At 45.5% G+C, this 21,253-nt stretch overlaps 1 long non-coding RNA gene across 1 annotated transcript in view; it reads right to left on the bottom strand.

Annotated features, from left to right (window-relative positions):
• Positions 1–2,793: 2,793 nt before the first annotated feature.
• Positions 2,794–21,253, bottom strand: part of LOC140478558 (uncharacterized) — a 37,927-nt gene continuing 19,467 nt past the window's right edge. Inside the window, exon 3 of the long non-coding RNA XR_011960815.1 lies at positions 2,794–2,870. This is a non-coding gene — a long non-coding RNA (uncharacterized lncRNA). The remainder of the gene's footprint in view (positions 2,871–21,253) is intronic.

A 21,253-nucleotide genomic window follows, 5' to 3' on the forward strand; every position in this document is an offset into this window, starting at 1 on the left:
ATTAAGTCAATCCCTTGAAGAAAATTGTGGGTGTAGTATTACTCTTAAGAGGGACACCATGAGGGCCGAAAGGGGAACTGACAGGGCTCTGGCAGAGAAGGTTCAGGAAAATCCAGAGAGTTTCTACAAGTATAATGTCAACAGAAAATTAACTCGGGACAGAATGCGACCCCTTCAAGTCATCTGTGTGAACCCACAGGAAATGGGCGAGCTCCAAAACAAACACTTCACGTCAGAACTTACTGTGGAAAACACACTGGGGAAGCAGGAAAATAAATAGTAAAGTTTTCAAAAGAGTCGACATTGGAGAACTGGAGGTGCTGAAGTTTTCGAAAACATGAAAATTAGACAAAGCCCTGGGAACTACTCAAGTATATCCCAGGACATTGGGGTAAGTTAAGGAAGACACTGACAACGATATTTCTATCACTGACAGCCACGGGTGGTCAGCTGGGAGCCTGTGGGGGGGCTAATGTTGCGCCAGCATTTAGGAAAGGCTGCGGGGAAAAGCCAGGGACATAAACACCAATTCGCTTGATGTCAGTGGTGCCAATGTTTTTGGAACCAATTCTGTGGGACAAGACTTCCATGCATTTGGAAAGGCAACGATTGATTAGGGATAGTCAGCATAGTTTTGTGCATGCAAAGCCGCGTCTCTCAAAACTGATAGAGTTTGTTGAAGAGATTACCAAGAAGATGGATGAAGGCAGAGCAGTAGACGTTGTCTATACTGACTTCAGCAAGGCCTTAGACAGGATTTAGCGTGGTGCACTGGTTAGTAAGGTTAGATCACATGGGATCAGGGAGAGCAAGACAAACACAAAATGGGCTTGACAGTAGGAGACAGAGAGTAGTGGGAGAGGGTTGTTGTGCAGACTGGGAGCCTCGGACCAGCGGTGTGCCATCAGGATCGGTGCAGGAGCCACACATCTGTATTTTTGACATAAACGAGAATATATGAATTAGTGTTAGTAAGTTTGTGGATAGTAAAGTAAGTGTTATAGTGGGCAGTGAATACAGTTATCAAAGGGGATCTTAACCAACTGAGCCAATGGGTCAAGAAATGAAAGATGGAGCTGATTTCAGGTATTGGATTTTGTTAAGACAAACCAGGGACAACGAACACAATTAATAGCAGATCTCTGGGCAGTGTTGTCGAACGGAGAGAGACCAAGGGATTCAGTTACAGTGTTCCTTGCAGGTGGAGTCACAGGTGGATAGGATGGGGAAAATGGATTTGGCACACTAGCCCTCATGGGTCAGAGCATTGAGTACATGAGTTGGTCCATCATGATACGGCTGTATCAGACATTGCTGGGTCTCCAGTTGGAGTACTGTATAGAATTCTGATCATCCTGATTTAGGAAACATATTCTGAAACTGTAAATGGAGCAAAGATTGACGAAGATGTTACTGATACTGGACCGTTTGACAGAAACAGAGAGGCTGGATAAGCTGCAAAGCAACATAGGTGGAATGAGATATATTTGGCAGATAAGGTTAATGAGAATCCAAAGAGATTCTACAGCATACAAGTACAAAAAAAGCTACTAGATAACCAATAGAGCCCCTCAAAGATCAATAAGGCCATTCATGTGTGGAACCACAGGAAATGGGCGCGACACGAAATGAATATTTCATGTCAGAACGTACTGTGGACAAAGACTAGGAAAAAAAAGGAAAGAAATAGTGATGTCTTGAAAAGAGTCCCCATTACAGAAGTGGTGGTGCTCGAGGTCTTAGAACACAAAGGTAGAGAAAGCCCTCGGTCCTGAACAAGTGTATCCCAGAACAATGTGACAATGTCACAGTGGGGACCGTGGCAGAGATATTTGTATCATCATCTTTCTATTTCCATTGGGTGTAGGTGGCTGAGGAGTGACCTTATAAAGGTTTTTAAAAACATGAAGGGTATACGTAGGGTGAAGAGTGAAGGTCTCTAACTCAGGGTAGGGGAATCCATAACGAGAGGGCATAAATATGAGATGGGAGAGGAAATACCTAAAAGGGACCAGAGGAGAACATTTCCACACAGAGAATGGTGCACATATTGAATGAGCTGCCGCTGAAGTGGTAAAGTATAATTCCATCATGGAAAAAACATTTGGGCAGTTACATGGAGAGGAGAAGGTTTGATGGGATAGGGTCAAACGCAGGCAAATGCAACTCGTTCAGGAACTGTGATCAGCATGGACTAGTTGGATCGAAGGAACCGTTTCTGTTCTAAGTGTCTCTTTCTCCAGTTATTGGAGGAGGAGACTACTGAGGTAAGGCATGTTGTTGGCACTGAAGCAAGTTACAGCGATGGAGATGGTAGTCGAGAATGCAGTATATTTCAAATATGTGGAGGGACTATTGGGAAGGGAGTCGGTTACAGGGACAGGAACTATTATAGGAGTTAAAAATTATTGAAGACACTGGTCCACGAGACATGGTCTATGTATAGTGTTGGAGGGGGAACACTGACCAGAAAGATGCCAGGCAGCATTCCCACATACTCATGGGAAACCTGATTTCCCCTCTGTTATACTGATGTTCACTAAGACATCACAAGCCTGGATTGATAACTGTGACACTCCCGATGCTATCTCAATGCAACAAAACTTAAAGTAGGTGTGGTGATTGACCTGGGGTGTGTCTGTACTGTGCTCCCCCTCCAGCATTGTATCTATGTCATGTCTTGTTACCCGATCTTTGGAGCCCTCTCATTGCTCTCTTCTCTGTGCACTGTGAGTGATCTTCCCTCACTGCAGGATTTATTGAAGGCTCCAGATCTCCCTGCCCTCTGTCTCTCTGGCTAAACAACCATCTTCAATGAGGTGATAGATGAGGCACCCAACAGTTGGGAAGTCTATTGAGTCAGGAACTTACTGATTACATACAGGAGACAGAGAAATAGACAGGATGGGAAATTAGACTGATGCAGTGAAGGTTATACATGGAGAATAGCAGTGAGTTCCACAAAGATATGAGAAATCCCAGTCTCCATTCTTGGCCTGTGCTGTTGTGTCTCTCTGGAGTGGAGAATTCTGTTGTCTCAGGATCTGGAGTAGCTGCAAGAGCGAGAGGCGCTGGCAGAGGCAGAAATTGTACCCCCACAATGAGAAATACTACATGGAGAGATACTGAGTGATATCACCAGATTGCAGGAAGGTATCAGGATCAAACAAATCATGACGGAAAAACAGGTTTAGCTCCATGATGCACTGGTATCAGTGTTCAGGGATGAATAGCCTGTGAGCAGGCGAAGTGATGGCTTAGTGGTGTTATTGCTCGAGCATTTATTCACAACCTCAGCTAATGTTCGGGGAGGAAGGTTTTACCCCCACCATCAGAAATGGTGGAATTTGAAATAAATTATTTTAAATATAGCAATTGATAATCCATCAATACCATTACTGATCTACAGTAAATCCAAACATTTCTCCTTTCAAGAAGGACATCTGCCCATCCTCACGTGGTCTGCATGACATCCCCACAGCAAAGTGTTTGCCTCTTAATTACGCTGTGAAATGGCCAAGCAAGTTACTTCGCTGAAACGCAGGTTAGGGCTGGACAAGAAAGTTTGGTCAGCCAGAGACATCCATATCCCATACTTGATTTCTAAAAAAAAACCATTCTGATGATCCCACTGGAACTGAGCTGGGGCCAGTGTCCTGGCCAATCATGTCGGTAGATGTATGGACAGGGCTTTAAACTGACAGAGAGGATGCCGGGACAGGGTTCAGGTGAAAGGAGATTTCCAAATCCAAAGAGAAAAGGTGACGTATCAGAACAGCATAGGAATGTGTCCGGAGACAAGCAGAAAGGAACAGGATGGGACAGAGTTTAACTAAAACTATATATCAGCGAATCGATTTGTGACAGGAAATTGTGGGAAAGAGTAAGTTATGTTTTGTTTTGGAATGGACAAAGTCTCTTCAATAAGGTGGATGGATTTGTGACACAGAGGTGAAAGAGATTTAAAAACCAGAGGTACGTGGTTGCAGGGCGAACTAAAGGTGGAAAATAAATATTCAATAGTTCACAAACTTGCAGAAACTCAGGCAAAATGGGTAACGCTAACAATAATGGATAACAATGGCATTATAGAAAAAGCATTTGGCCTCAGATCATGAAGTAAAGTCAGTCTGAATGTAAATTCTGGCTACTATCTTCCAAGGACACAAGGAGCAGAAGAGATTTAGCCATCGAACAGCATTTCATTGTTCATCACTGCATTAAATAGGAACTCATTGGAACTTTTAATGAAGGTATTGTGATAATTTAGTGAAACTTCAACATTCATATAATCTTGACAATCATACTGACAGAGTGACATTCGAAGAGCAGATTGTAGATTTATTTTCAGTGTTTCTTTGAATAACACATTGTGTAACTGACTCGGGACATAACTATCTCAGAGCGAATGTTGTGTGATGAAACTTAGTGAATGAGTGATGTCACCTGGGGAGATCCTCCGGGAAATTGTGATAAAGTGCAGTTTAAAGAAATATAAAGTTTTAAAGGAATTACAGAAAGGACAAGCTACAACTGGAAATAAAAACAGCCAATTACACGGGTTTGAGCAGAGAACTGGCCAAGGTAAACAGGCGGAACAGACTGAAACATGTGTCTGTAAATGAACAATGGAAAACATTTGAAGGAACAGTGTAAAATACTCAACAAAAGGAAATTCCATTGCAAAAGACAAAACCTCAGCAAGAAATTACCTCCCATCCCTACTCAGGACAAAATGGATCATATTAGATTATGAGGCTTAGAAGTACTTAAAATCCTGAAATGAGAGAGAGTTTAAGCAGTAGGTATTAGAGGGATTGCAAAGGGTCTGCTAGCAGGAGGAGGGCAGTGAAAGGGGAATCATTGTCAGGGCTTAATGACACGATATGAACGGGGAGAGGTGGAGGTGGTGAGAGTGTTACAGAGAGTGGTCAGAGCCTGAACTGTGTTACAAAGCCAGTACAGATTGTTGCAGATGCGGATTGCAAAGGTAGGGAGGGACATCTGCATTGTATTTATTCATGCATGGGATGTGGGGGGTCACTGATTGGACCAGTATCCTTTGTCCCCACTCCTAATTGCCCAGAGGGCAGATCAGAGTCAGCTATATTGCTGTGGGTCTGGATTCACATGTAGGCCAGACCAGGTTAGAATGTCAGATGTCCTTCACTAATGGAGGTGACTGAACCAGATGAGTTCTACCTAACTGATCAACAATGTTTCCTCACCAATGTCTTGTTCAGACAACATGACATCCCAACTGCTTCTCTCAATGTTCTAACTAATGAAGGTAACCATTCCAAACGCCGGCTTCACCAGCCTGTCTACCTGGGACATCACTTTCAAAGAACTGTGTACCTGCATCCCTGGGTCTCTGACTGACAACACTACCCAGGGCCCGAACATTAACTGTACAAGTCCCACCCTGGATTGTTTCACCAAAATGGAACACTTCACATTTATCTAATTAAACTCCATCTGCTATTCTTCAGCCCACTATCCCAGCAGTACTGTTCATCCTGTTGCATCGTAGATATTCTTCTTCACTGTCCACTTTACCACCAATGTCAGTGTCACCCAAGAAGCTTACTTACCAGGAAACCAATATTCCCATCCAAACCATTTATCCAAATGACAATCAGCAGTGGGCCCACTACACCGCTGGTCACATGCCTCCAGTCAGAAAAACATCATGTCTTCCATCACCCTCTGTCTCCTACCATCAAGCCAATTTTGTAAACAGTTCACGAGCTCCTCCTGAATGCCGTATGCTTTTACATTGATCTGAGCTTATTACCCAGTTTACCATACGGAACGCAGAACACAGAACAGTGCAGCACAAGACCCTTCGGCCATGATGCCATGCCAACCTTTTATCTGACAGTAAGATCAAACTAACCTACATACCTTTCATTTTAATGCTATCCATGTGTCTATCCACGAGTGTATTAAATGTCCTTAATGTATCTGACTCTCCCAGCACTGCTGGCAATGCATTCCACACCCCCCACACACACTTTGTGTAAAGAACCTGCATCTGAAATCTCTCCTTCACCATCCACCTATCACCTTAAATCTCTGCCCGCTCAGAATATCCACGTATGCCATGATATAAAGAAGTCTCTCACTATTCACTCTATCTCTGAGTCTCATCATCTTGTTCACCTCTACCAACTGGCCCCTCACCCTTCTTCACTCCAGTGAGAAAAGCTGAACCTCCCTCAACCTTTCTTCATAAGACATGCCCTCCACCACAGGCAGCTTCCTGGTAAACCTCCAATTTAGCCTCCCTAAGCTTCCAGTGCCTTCCTGTAATGAGGGGACCAGAACTGAACACAATATCACAAGTGGTATCCAACCCAGGCTCTATAGAGCTGCAGAATAACTTCACTGCTTTAAAACTCAATCCCCCAGCAATTGAAAGCCAACACAACATATTCCTTCACAACAACCCGAACAGCTTGGGTGGCAACTTTGAGGGATCGATGGATGTGGAACCCAAGGTCACTCTGTTCCACAACACTACCATGTATTCTGCCTTGAACCCTATATTCAGCATTCAAGTTCGACCTTCCAAAATGAATCATTTCAGACTTTTTCAGATTGAACTCCATCTGCCGCTTCTCAGCCCAGCTCCGCATCCTGACAATATCCTGCTGCAACCTCCAACAGCCCTCCACACTATCCACCCCTCCACCAACCTCCATGTCATTGGCAAAATTACTAACCCATCTTCCACAACCACATCCAAGTCATTTATTTTAAAAAAATCACAAAGAGCAGAAGTCCTGCAACCGATTCCTGCAGAACACCATTGGTCACGGAGCTTCAGACTGAATGTTTTCCATCTATTACCACCCTCTGTCTTCTATGAGCCAGGAATTCTGTATCCAGACAGACAGGTATCCTGTATCCCATGCCTCTGTACTTTCTGAATGAGCCATAAAGGTATTTTGTCACATTCTTGAAGAGTTCAATAAGATTTTTGAAGAAGAGATCTGTCCCTTACAAAGCCATGCTGACTATCTCTTGTCACACTATGGTTTTCTACGGAGTCATAAATCCGCTCTCTCAGAGTCCTCTCTAATATTCTGCATACCACAGACATAAGAAAGTGAGGTCTGTAATTCCCAGGATTATCCCTATTCCCTTTCTTAAACAAGGCAATAACATTTGCCGCCCTTCAATCATCTGGTACGATTCCGGTGAACAGTAAGGGTGCAATGGTCATCGCCAAAGGCACAGCAATCCATTCCCTCGCTTCATTTAGTAACGTTGGGCATATCCCATCTGGTCCAATGGACTTATCTATCTTTATGTTTCACACAATTCTCAGCACATCCTCCTTCTTAACATCAACCTGTTCACATACATCAGTCCTTTTCATGCAGTCCTCACAAATGATAATGTCCCTCTCAGTAGTGAATACTGAAGCACAGTATGCATTAAGGACCTCCCCCTACCTCCTGTGACTCAAGGCGCATGTTTCCTCCACTATCCTTGACCTGCCCTACCCTCACTCTGACCATCCTCGTGTTCCTCACATAAGTGGAGAATGCCTTATGGCCTTCCTTAATCCTTCCCAACAAAGTTTTTTCATGTCCCATTTTAGCTGTCCTAAGTCCATTCTTCAGTTCCTTCCTGGCTACCTTCAGTGAGTTCCCAGAGTGTGGAAACAGGCCATATGGCTCAACAACTCCATACAGACCTCTGAAGAACATCCCACCCAAAACTATTCCCCCACCCTATTACTCTCCACTTACCCTTTCTAATGTGTCGTTCCTGCACATCCCTGAACACTATGGGTAATTTACCATGGCTGAGTCACCTAATCTACACATCTTTGGACAGTGGGTGGAAACTGGAGCACCTGGAGCAACCCCAGGCAGACATGGGGAGAACGTGTACACTCCTCACAGAAAATCGCCCGGGACTGGAATCGAAATCGGGTCCCTGGATCTATAAGGCAGCCGTTTTAACCACTGAGCCACCGTGCTGCACCCATATAACCCTATAGAGAGCTAACCATCCTAGCATCCTCAACCTTATGTAAGCTTCCTTCTTCCTCTTGACTAGATGTTCCACATATCTTGGAACGTTGTCAAATGCGTTGCTGAAGTCCATGTAGACAACATTGATTGCTCTGCCTTCATCTCTCTCTTGGCCACCCCCTAGAAGAGTCAATCCGGTTTGTCAAACACGGTTTCCCACTCACAAAGCCATGCTGACTATCTCTAAGCAGCCCTTGCCTGACCAAATATATGTAGCTCCTTTCTCTCAGAATCTCCTCCAACAACTTCCCCATCACTGGGCTCACAGGGCTGTAATTTCCTGGATTTTCCCTGCAGTCCTTAAGCGATGGAACAGCATTAGCTGCCCTCTCGTCTTCCGACACCTCGCTGTGTCTGATGATAATATAAATATCTCTGTTAGGGACACAGCAATTTCTTATCTAGCCTCCCCCAAGATTCTTGGATCGACCTAAATAGCGACTGAGAATTGATCTACCTTTATTTGTTTTGAGATTCCAACACTTTCTCTTCTCTGTTTAGGATTCTTTCCAAGACATCGCAAATTATTTCCCAAAGTTCCTGAGCTTCCATGTCTTTCTCCAGAGTAAATACTGATAAGACTTTTTTTTTGTTTAAGATCTCACCCATTTAATCTGGTTCCACACATAGGCGACCTTATTGATCTTTAAGGGGCCCTAATCTCTACCAAGTTATTCTTTAGCCCTCATTGAAACTTGTACAAAGGCTTCTGAAAATTCAAATAAACCATACCCTCAGTACCAACCCCCCCCCCACCCCACGACACCCTTATCTATTCTGCCATTTATATTCACACCAACAAATGAATCCAACAGGCTCAAAAACAAATTCACTTTTATAAAATGTTTTCTAAGAGTTCAGTTTTTTTATTGATATGTCGTTTCTTACTCATTTCAGAATGCTCTTGACTTACAGTTAGGCTAACAGTATTTGTTTTTAGACTGGAAACATAAAGGGTTGTGAGAGTTCTTGTTTCTCAATCTGAAAAAAAAGTAGCTTACAGGATCATCAAGTAAGAGAGAATGCAAATCAAATGCTGCCATTTATTACAAAGCACTGGAGTCTAAATATAGGAAGGTCTTACTAAAACGATGCAAGGTACAAATCAGACTACACCTAGAATATTATGAACAGTGTGTGTGCCCGAAGGAAAGATATCATTGTATCAGAGGCAGGCCAGAGATGGTCCATTCGGCTGATGTTGGAAATGGAGGGATTTTATAATAAGAAGAGATGGAATAGAATGAGAATGAACCCATTGAAGTTGAGAAAACTGAGAGAGAAACTGAATGAAACATGCAAGATTCTGAAGTACTTTGATCGGTTAAATGCTGGGAAGTTAGAAAATAGAACAGTGCAGCAATAGGCCCTTCAGCCCACCTTGATATCATTCTCAACTCATTCATCAGTATGTACATGGTCCATATCCCTCTATTCTCTGCCCGTTCATGTTTCTGTCTGAACGCCACTTCAAAACTTTACTCACATTTCTGTTTCTCCGACCTCGCTTGGCAACTTCCACTCTCTGTGAAAAAGAACTTGCCTCACACGCCTCATTTAAACTCTCTCTTTCTCACCTTAAATCTCTGCGCTCTGGTATTTGAAACTTACACATGGGAAAATAGATTCTGACTATCCACATTATCTATTCCTGTCCTAACGTTATATTCCTGTACCTGGTTGCCTGTCGGCCTCTGATACTCCACAAAGCAATTCGACTTTGTTTAAATTCCTCTTAACACTTAACACACCCTTAAAAACATAACATAGGTAACGTGCTGATAAACCCCTTTTGTACCCTCTCCAAAGCCTCCCCATCCTTCCTATTGTGTGGAGATGAGAACTGCACACAGTACTCCAAATGTGGCCAAACAGAAGTTCTGTACAATTACAACATCAGATGCAAACCACTATACCCAACGTTGTGACCGATGAAGGCCAGTGTTCCCTTTGCTTTCTTTCCCATCTGAAGCACTTCTGTTGCCATTTTCAGGGAATTACTGACTTGCGTCAAGGTCCTTCTGTATACAATGTCCCTCAGTATCCGAACTTCCTTCTTGACTTTGACATCATCTCACACTTGTCCAGATTAAACTCAATTTGCCATTTCTCTGCACATCTTTCTAACTGATCTTTAACCTCCTACAACCTCAAATGTCGTTCCTCATTAACCCCAACTCCAACAATTTTCATTTCATCTGCAATAATTATATTTGTCACTACCTTTCATTTCAATTGTGTGAGAATCTGTAACCAGGGGCAGAAAATCCCAGCAAGGGCCCACCCATTTAAGATGGAGAGAAGGAGGAATGTCTTCACTCAGAGGGTAGGGACTCTGTGGGGATTCCTGACTGCAGGGGGAAGTGGAGGCTGGGTCATTAAGAATATTTACAGCAGAGATGATCAGATTTTAATTAATCCGGAAAACAAGGGTATTGTGGAATGGGCAGGAAAGTAGCATTGAAGATCATCAGGTCAGCCATGATCTGATTGAAGGGCACAGCATACTCAATGGGCCAAATGGCCTAAATTCTGCTACTGCATCTCATGGTTTTAACTAAAACACAGTATCTACATGATAACATTATGGGTCTCTGCTCACAAAACTCCTTTATAATGGGATTATTAGATATTTATTGTTACACAGCATTTGATCTACAATAGACAGTTTTGTTGATGGCTCCTTGTTATGACGTTATAGAAAACCATCTCTTATACAATCCAGGAATCCATCCGTTACAGCCCTGATGCTCATTAGTTATCCAGTCGGGATGGAGACCACTGTCACATGGTTACTGTACTGCCCTTGCTACAAGTACATTCAGTGTCCTGACTGTAACCATATTGACATTACCATCACTGGTTGGTGTCTATAAAGGAATTCCTACTAATAGTTGCTGCTGCTTGCGGTTTCTCAGCTCCACTGAAATAGACTCCAAATTTTGATCTTCAGTTCCACATGGCTACACATTGATGCATTAACCTCATCCTTTCTTCACAACTTAGTGGATTTTTGCCTATCCTACCGAGATCTCAATAAACTTTCCCAGCGATGGTCTTTCTGCATCTACATTTCTGGAATGACGTTTCCATCATATCTGTTCACTGTCATTCGATCTCCCTTATGGCGAATACAGTGAGTCATTCCTCAGTAGTGTGAGGGGGTTGAACAGATGTGTAGAGGTTACAGAGATAGGGAGGCTTACAGGGATTCGAGGATGTTAGAGTTAAACAGAGTTACATCTAGTCAAGAATGTCAGTGGGACAAAGGGGTTTGGGGATTGGAAGAATTTACAGAGACAGCAGGAGTTGGATTAGATTCTGGAGATAGATAAAGAGATGGATGAAGAGAGAGGCAGGCAGACTGAGCAGCACAGACATGGGGTGTTTCAGGGAGAAGAGTTGAGTATATACTAACAGAGATATGGAAGGTTGTAGTGACTGAAGATGTTCATAGATGTAAGAAGGCTTCTAGGTTCTGGAGGCTAAAAAATTAGGAAGGCAATGGAGAATGCTGGGTTTCTGGGTTGGAGACAGTTACAGAGATGGGGAGGGTTGCACAAACTGAAAGAGGTTCCTGTGGTCAGGAGGGTTAGTTGGGGGTGGGGATAATTTAAATACATTAAGTCCTAAGAATTGGAGATGGATAAGGAGGTTACACATGGGTGTAGAGACTGGATGAGCTGGCATTGAAAGTGTGTCGGTTAGGAACTGGAGAGTCACAAAGTTTGGGGTTGGTGCAAAGAACGGGAAATTACACATCAAGGGATTATCCAACTAGGGAAGAATAAAGGAGCTCCAAAGATTGGGGGTGATATCAGGAAGAGGTTACACAGGGGGATCGGACTTCAGGGGCTGCAGACGTTTATGGACATAGTGGAGGGTATGGAGCAGTTCACAGAGACAGGAACATTTTTAGGACAGTAATGAGATGCACAGGCGATAGTGAATGCAAGAATGGGAAGCTTAGTGGGACTGGAGGAGCGAAGAAAGGTACGGACAGTAGTGGTGGCTGCAGATGTTAACGGATTATAGAGAGATTTGCAGATTAGAGAGAGGGTGGCCTTCAGATTCTGTCAGACATTGCAGGAACTGGAGTAAGCTTGGCAAATGGGAATTTGCAGTTATCGAAGGTGCTGAAGGGACAGGAACCAGCAAAAGATGTCAGGAGGGTTGTGGAGGCAGTTGATTGTTAGAGATACGGACGGCTGCAGAGTTTGCAGTGGATCATACAGACAAGGAGGGCTCTAAGAGCAGGGGAAAGTAACAGAAATAGAGAAATTGCAGTGCCTGAAGAGGGTTCAGCAATCAGGAGGTTTCAAGATGCAAGACAATGTTATAAAGACTGGGACAGTTGTTGGATGGGAAGAGCATACAAAGATAAGGAGGGCTTTCAACACTGTAGGATAGTATGTTACAGAGTTGGAGAGAGCTTCACAACTAAAGGGGGTTAGAAAGATCAGGAGGATTTCAGGTTATTGGAGCAGCTTTGACTGTAGAGTTTCTGCAGAGATAGGGAGAGACGTGGAGACTAGAACAGGTGACATAGAGAGGGGGGGGTTTAAGAATAAGGAGGACCTTTCAGAGAAATGGTGGGATGTAGGGATGGGACATGGTGAGAGTCACCGTGGGAATTACGGCAGCTCGTGAAAGGAACGGGAATAAATAGTGTCGTCATAAAGGGAGGATGTTAAAGGTATAAAGATTTGTAGTGATTGAAGGAGATTACATGAACAGGGAGGGTAGTAGGGACCAGCAGAGTTTACAGAGATTGAGTGTGTTTTAGAGAGGAAGAGATTATCATCATTATTAGGATTGTAGGGACTACATTCCATGATAGGGACGGTAGAACTGGATGGTATCCACAGCCATGGAGGATGCTAACAGGTGGAGAAGGTTCCTAAGGTCAGGAGGTCCTTGGGAGATTACACATGTTGTGAGATTCTCAAGTAGGAGCCTGACATAGTTTCAAAGACAGGGAGGTATTTCAAGTCTGGAAGCGATTACACAGATCGGGACAGCTCAATGGACTGAATAATTTTTCACGGATAAGGAAGAGTTGGAGGAGCTGAAGGAGTTTGCACAGATGGGGACGGATGTAGAGGTTAAAGGCAATTACATTGCGATGGAGGGTAGTATTGGTAGGAGGAGCTTACAGGGATAGACAGGACTGTCGGGGCTTACAGATCTGAAGGAATTTACTATCTACTGGAGAAATTTAGGGATTAGGGTGTTCGTGATTGGAGAACCTGACAGAGACAGAGAGCATTGTGTGGAGTGGAGGAGCTTCCAAACAGAGGAAGGATTATCGGGACTGGAGGATATTACAGAAATCACTAATACAGCATGGGCCAGGAGTGATGCATGCTATCACCTGTGTTGTCTCAGTGAGGACCGGTACAGCAGAGGGGAAAACACTATCTTCACAAGATGGTGGGAATGCAGCCTAGAATGTTACTGTTCCTTTGCCCAGCTCTGTATCTGTGTCCTGTCTTCTGGGTCTTAATACAGAAGGTCACTTTACTCCTCGCTGAGCTGTTTACAGTGAATGATCTTACAGATTGCAGGATTTACTGAAGGTTCCAGACCTCCCTCTCCATCTCTCTCTGGCTGAGCAAGGCGCTTCAATGAGGTGATGGATGAGACAGGATTTAGGAAGATCCTGATTACCTGCCTGAGACAGAGCAAAGGACAGAATGGGAAATTAGATCCAGTGAGGATAACCCATGTACAGTACCACTGAGTCCAGCAGAGATCTGGAAAGTCACAGTCTCCATCCCTGGCCTGTGTTGCCTCGTCTGTCTGGAATTGAAAATCCTGTTGGCTCAGGATCTTGAGTAGCTTCAAGAGTGAAAGGTCTGACAGAGGCAACAATTAGACCCTCACAGTGAGGGATATCACATGGAGAGAGACTGAGTAATATCACCAGAGTGCAGGAAGGTTTCAGATTCACGCAATGGTGTCAGAAGAAGTGGGTCTGATGCAGTGGGCACTGCTACCAGTACTCAGAGAGTCAGCTATTTTATTGGGATGGTACAGTGGTGGGACCCGTGCCCTGGTCAATCATATGTCCAAAATTATGCAGAGTGCTTTAAACTGACACAGAAGAGGAGGGACAGGGTTCAGCTGAAGGGAAATTCCCAATTCCATAGAGAAAGGTTGAAATATTGAAACACGGGGAAGTAGCTGAAGACAAAAAGAAAGAAACTGGAAGAAACTGAGTTTAAGTAAAATTGTACATCAGCAGATAATTTTGTGTCAGGGAATTGTGGCAGAAATGTAATTTACTGTTTCTTAATCTGAATGCCCGAAGCATTTTCCATAAGTGATATGCACGAGTGGCTTGTGATTTCTGCCTAATCACCATCAGGGAGACGTGGTCACAGGGTGGGGCATTAATATTCCCTCCTACACAACATTGTGGAATGTCAGGCGGAATGGGAAGCTAGATGGGGAAATCTCAGTTAGAGATAATGTTGGGATTCAAAAGAAATATGTGGCCTCAGATTATCAATCATTAAGAGACCAAATTCTGAGTAATAAGAGTCAGAACACAGAAGTGGAAGGGCAGTGTTAAAGCCCCTTTACAGCATTATATTGCGAGACACTGCATTAACAGGGAATTATTGGAATTTGTAACAAAGGCACTGGGATAATTGTGAGGAGGTTCAATCTCCCTTTTTCATCCTCTCATTGGCGGTGTGTCACAGACGAGGCTGACTCTCTCCCACTCTCAGGGGGAGTCTGTAGGTGGGTGTACAGACCGATGTGGCCTTTCACAGATTCTGTTACACCTGGGGCAGGCGGTGGCCGTGGGAAGGGGGTGGATGGGGCGTTGGTGTGGCTCGACACCTTCCCAATGCTCCTCCCTCACTTTGGACGGTCTTGGCCCAGACAAAAATACCTAACAATTCTCAAGACGTCAATGCTTCAGTAATAGGGAAGCATTTCTAAAAGGGATCACTCCGTGTCGAATAGTAGGAGGAAACATATAGAAAGGGGAAACATTGTCAGGGTTTAATGAAATGATAGGAACAGGGAGAGTTGAAGATTCTGAAGATAGTGATATTGGCACAGAGAGGGACAAGGGCCTGAACAATGTTACAAAGCCAGTACGTAGTGCTGCAGCTGGAGGGGTTTGCAGAGGTAAGCGACGGATGTATGTATTTTTATTTATTCATTCATGGGCTGAGGATGTCACTGCCTGGACCAGCATACACTATCCACTGCTACTTACTCAGAGGTAGCTCAGGATCAGCCGTATTGCTGTGGGTCTGGAGTCACATGTCATCCAGACTGGGTAACAATGTCAGATGTCCTTCCCACAAGGACATGAGTGAACTAGTGGAGTTTTTCCACATAATCAACAATGTTATTATGGTGGCTTCACTAATGTCTTGTACAGACACAACATGACATCCCAACTCCTACTCTCAATGCTCTGCCCAATGAAGGAAACCATCCCAAACACCTGCTTCACCAGCCTCTTTACCTGTGACACCACTTTCAAAGAACCTTGTACCTGCATCTTTAGGTCTCTCTATTTGACAACACTACCCAAGGGCACAAACATAACAAGTGCAGTGCTGGTTTGCCTGAGCAAAATGCAACAGCATGCTTTTCTCCACCTACTCGTTCTAACCTCACTGGCCCACCAGTACTGTTGAACCAATTGAAATCTTAGATAACTGTCCACTTAACCACCAATTTCAGTGTCACTCACACACTTGCTAACCATGACTCCTGCATTATCATCAAAAACGTTTATATAAATGATGCATAACAGTGACCCAACACCGAACCCCATGACACACCGTTGGTCACAGGCCTGCAGTTTGAGCAGCAACCCTCTATGAACACGCTCTGTCTCCTATCGTCCATCCTATTTTGTATCCAGTTGGTGAGCACTCTCTGGTTATGTATGATCTGGTTATGTATGCCATGCAGAACCTTGACAAAGGCCTTGCTAAAGTCCACGGAGTCATCTACTGTCCGGTCTTTATCTATTACTTGTCTACCTCCAAAAGCAGTCAGTCAGCATTTTCCACACACAAAGCCACGCTAATAATCACTAATCATTCCTTGCCTTTCCAAATGCATCATGATCCTTTCACTCAGAATCTCCTCCAACAACTTACCCACCTCTGCCATCAGCCTCACTGGTCAGTAGTGGCTGTCGCTGATACAAATGTCTCTGTGAGGAGGCTTGTAATTTCCTCCCTAGCTTCTCACAAGGTGCTGGTGTACATCTGATTATGTCCCAAGGTTTTATAAAACCTTTTGCATTTGAAGACAGCCAGCACCTCCTGTTCTCCAATGTGCATTCTGTTCAAGACATCACAATGTATCACTCACCTACACAACGACCACGCCGCATGCGTCTCCGCCCCACTCCGATCTCCGCCCCTGCACCGATCTCCACCCCCACGCCCAAATCCAGCCCCACGCCCAAATCCAGCCCCACGCCCATCTCCAGCCCGACACCAGGTCCCAGGTCCTAACTCCCAGCCCTGCCGTATTTTCACCATCCCTCCAGCCCTCCCCAGCTCTGAGGATGAACGATCAGTCTTCAGCAGAGGTCTCACCTTCATCCCCTTATGCTCCCGGATTAACGAGTTCAACACGCGGTGAGACATCGAGCATTTCTTCTGCCGCCTTCCCCTCCGTGCCTACTTCTTCAACCAGGATTCTCACCCACACTCTGGCGACCCCTTCTCCCACTTCCAACACACTCCATTCACCTGGACTCCCCGTGCTGGCCTCTTACCCACACTCAATCTCTTCATAGCCAACTGCCGCCGCGACATTGACTGCCTCAACCTGTCCACCCCTCTCACCCACTCCAATCTCTCACCCTCGGAACGTGCAGCCCTCCACTCCCTCTGCTCCAACCACAACCTCACTATCAAACTGACAGACAAGGGAGGGGCGGTGGTAGTTTGACGCACCAATCTTTACATTCTGAGGCTAAACGCCAGCCAGCGGACACCTCCTCCTACTGCCCCTTGACCATGACCCCACCTCCCACCACCAAACCATCATCTCCCAGACCATCCATAACCTCATCACCTCAGGGGATCTCTAATCCACCGCCTCCAACGTCATCGTCTCACAACCAAGCACCACCCATTTCTACCACTTGCCCAAAATCCACAAACTTTACTACCCCGGCCGACCCATTGTCTCAGCCTGCTCCTGCCCCACCAAACTCATTTCTGTATACCTTGACATGGTCCTGTTCCCCTTAGTCCAAGAACGCCCCACCTTCATTCGGGACACCACACACACCCTCCACATCCTCCATGGTTATCGCATCCCCGGTCACGAACGCCTTATCTTCACCATGGATATCCAGTCCCTTTTCACCTCCATCCCCTATCATGAAGACCTCAAATCCCTCCACTTGTTCCTTTCCCTCCAAACAAACCAGGACCCTTCCATGACACCCTCCTTCGACTGACTGAACTGGTCCTCGCTCTGAACAACTTCTCTTTCCAATCCTCCCACTTCCTCCAAACCAAAGGAGTAACCATGGGTACCCGCATGGGCCCCAGCAATGCCTGCCTCTTCGTTGGATATGTGGAACAGTCCATCTTCCGCAGCTGCACTGACACCACCCCCCACCTTTTCCTCCGCTACATCGATGAATGCATCGGTGCTACCTAATGCTCCCACATGGAGGTTCAACAGTTCATCCACTTTACCAACACCTTCCACCCCGACCTCAAATTTACCTGGACCATCTCAGATTCCTCCCTCCCCTTCCTAGACCTCTCCATTTCTATCTTGGACGACCGACTCAACACGGACGTTTACGATAAACGGGCTGACTCCCATACCTGCCTAGATTACACCTCCTCCCACCTTGCCCCCTGTAAAAATGCCATCCCATATACCCAATTCCTTCGCCTTCGCCGCGTCTGCTCCCAGGAGGACTAATTCCAATACCGAACAACCCAGATGGCCTCCTTCAAAGACCGCAATTTCCCCTCAGAAGTGGTTGACGATGCTCTCCACCTCTCCACTTGCTGCTCCTCCGCCCTTGAACCCTGTCCCTCCAATCGCCATATGGACATAACCCCAATGGTCCTCATCTACGACCCCACCAACCCCCAGATACATCGTATCATCCTTTGCCATTTCCGCCACCTCCAAATGGACCCCACCACCAAGGATATATTTCCCTCCCCACCCCATCAGCATTCCGGAAAGACCACTCCCTCCGCGACTCCCTTGTCAGATCCACACCCCCCACCAAGCCAACCTCCACGCCCGGCACCTTCCCCCGCAACCGCAAGAAACACAAAACTTGCGCCCAAACCTCCCATCTCACTTCCCTCCAAGGCCCCAAGGGATCCATCTATATCCATCAGAAATTCACCTGCACCTCCACACACATCATTTACTGCATCCGCTGCACCCAATGTGGCCTCTTTTACATTGGGGAGACATGCCGCCTACTTGTGCATCGTTTCAGAGAACACCTCTGGGACACCCGCACCAACCAACCCAACCGCCCCGTGGCTGAACACTTTAACTCCACCTCCCACTCCGCCAAGGACATGCAAGTTCTTGCCTCCTCCACCGCTAGACTATGGCAACACGACGCCTGGAGGAAGGGCGCCTCATCATCAGCCGAGGATGAACGCAGATTTCTCCAGCTTCCTCATTTCCCCTCCCCCCACCTTTTCTCAGTCCCAACCCTCAGACTCAGCACCACCTTCTTGACCTGCAATCTTCTTCACGACCTCTCCGCCCCCACCCCATCTCTGGCCTATCATCCTCACCTTAACCTCCTTCCACCTATCGCATTCCCAACACCCCTCCTCAAGTCCCTCCTCCCTACCTTTTATCTTAACCTGCTTAGCACACCCTCCTCATTCCTGAAGAAGGGCTTATGCCTGAAACATCGATTCTCCTGCTTCTTTGATGCTGCTTGACCTGCTGTGCTTTTTCAGCAACACATTTTTAAGCTCTGATCTCCAGCATCTGCAGTTTTTTCAATGTTTGATGGACTACGGAGGAGCTCAGAGAGAATGAATTATGGGGAGTGGAGGAGATTACAGACACAGATGGCTGTCTGTTTGAAAAGAGCTTCGACAGATCCTCAGTGCTGTAAGGCTAGAGGGAGGTTACAATAATAAGGGTTACCTACACTTAATTACTTTTTTGATATAGAGAAAATCTCAGAACGGGACGATCAAAAGGAAGTATAGACAGTCCAGATGGGTTTACTGAGATATAAATGTTTTTGGGGGTTTCAGGATGGAACAGTGATTGGGAGTGATGTAACGAATGGCAACAGTTATAGGGATTATTCTAAAAGCAGGAAGAGGTGACAGTCATATCGATCGTGGTAAGGACTGGAGAAGCTTACATCGCCAAGGAGTGTTTTAGAGACTGTTGGAGATTACACATATTAGGAGAGTATTGGGGATGAGGCAAGGTTCAAGAGACATGGATGGTTGACAGGACTGGAGAATAACCTGAATAGAATCTTCACAGTGTGGAAACAGGCTATTCGGCCCAACAAGTCCACACCAACCCCGAAAGAGCATCCTAACCAGACCCAACCCTCTCCCTATCCAATAAACCCTGCTTTTCTCGTGGTGAACTCACCTAAACCACATTTGCCGGAATACTACAGTCAATTTATGATGGCCAATCCACGTATCGTGCAAATGTTGGGCTATGGCAGGAAACCAGAGCACCCGGAAGAAACCCACACAGTAAGTGGGGGTGGGGGGGGGGGGGGGGTGGGGAGAACATGCAACGTCCAACAGACAGTCGGCCAAGGCTGGAATTGAAGACAGGTTCCAGGCACAATGAGGCTGATTATACAGAGGACTGCAGAGATTGGACTAGCTAGATCACAAAGTTCACAAGGGTTTATTGGAACAGGAGGAAAATATATTCAGGAACAGGTGGTGTCCATGAGAGGGACTGGAGGAGATTAACATAGATGGTGTCCATGAGAAGGACTGGAGGAAGTTAACGCAATAGGGAGGGTTGTGGGTTCTCGCGATAATTAGTGGTCGGGACAGTTGGGGAGACTGGATGAAGTTAGTCATACTCAGAGTTGTATACACTGGGTCAGGTTACTGAGTTAGCAAGGATTCTATGCACTGCCTGAGTTTATGGGCAGAGGCAGTTGTGGGAATGAGAGTTGTTACAACAATTGAGAGGATATTTCACGCATATGGATGATGTTAGTGGCTGCAGGATGTTTGAGAGCTAGGAACGCTAGTACTGACTGGAGGTGGTCAAAGGTAAAGAACATTGTAATGATGGGAGTTAGTCACAGAGACAGAGAAGATTGAAGAGAGACAGGGGGGCATGGTTACAGATCTCGGGAGCGTTCTAGTGGCTTCAGAACGTTACACAAAGGGAGGGTTGGTAGGAATCTATGCAGAAACTGGAGGACTCTGTACAGACAGTGAGGTGAAATGTATGGTGGAAGGTTTGCGGTAATGTGGTGCTATAGGACAGGATGGAGTGCTGTTGGGACTGGAGAAGGTAACAGTGACATCATGTACTGGAGATGCTGGAGGAAGGTACACAGATGGGGAGATCAGTAAGGGCTAGATGTTACAGAGTGGGCTGTAGGTGCTGGACAAGATGACAGACATAAGGATTTTTATAGTATTTTGGTGATAGTGGTCATAACACTAGCTTTCAAAGTCATTTTGGAAAAACATAAGGATAGGGCAGAAGTGAAGACGCCAAATTTGTGGAAGCCCCCTAATCACTGGAATATCACTGTCACTGGGCACTATCATGATCACGAGACAGGATCTAGCAAACACAGACTGTGAGGAACTATTTGCTGTTGGGTTCATATTCAGAAAGAGGAAGTATGTCAAAGTGATACAGGGAGAATTCAAGGCCAGTGTGTTCTGTGAAGAGTGAATGACAAAGGAATAACTCCAGTGAATACTGGTCAAGTGATATCCTGAGCTGGATAAAGGAAGTACAATGCGATAAAAACAGGCAAGACCGACCAGCGTATAGAGAGTGAAAGGGGATCCTTAAAGTGACAGGCAAATAATGGGCATGATACTGGTGATATTGGCAGATCCTGTTAAGGAGAGGCCACAGGGTACTTAATGAGTATAGTTGGAGGAAGAGGATTCCCATGTAAACAGCGAGGCTTGTTAGAAACCAAAGGGACAATCTGTGCATGGAGCCAGAGGAAGTAGGTG

This window comes from Chiloscyllium punctatum, chromosome 6 (genome assembly GCF_047496795.1).
Source record: "Chiloscyllium punctatum isolate Juve2018m chromosome 6, sChiPun1.3, whole genome shotgun sequence".
Taxonomy (NCBI): Eukaryota; Metazoa; Chordata; class Chondrichthyes; order Orectolobiformes; family Hemiscylliidae; genus Chiloscyllium; species Chiloscyllium punctatum.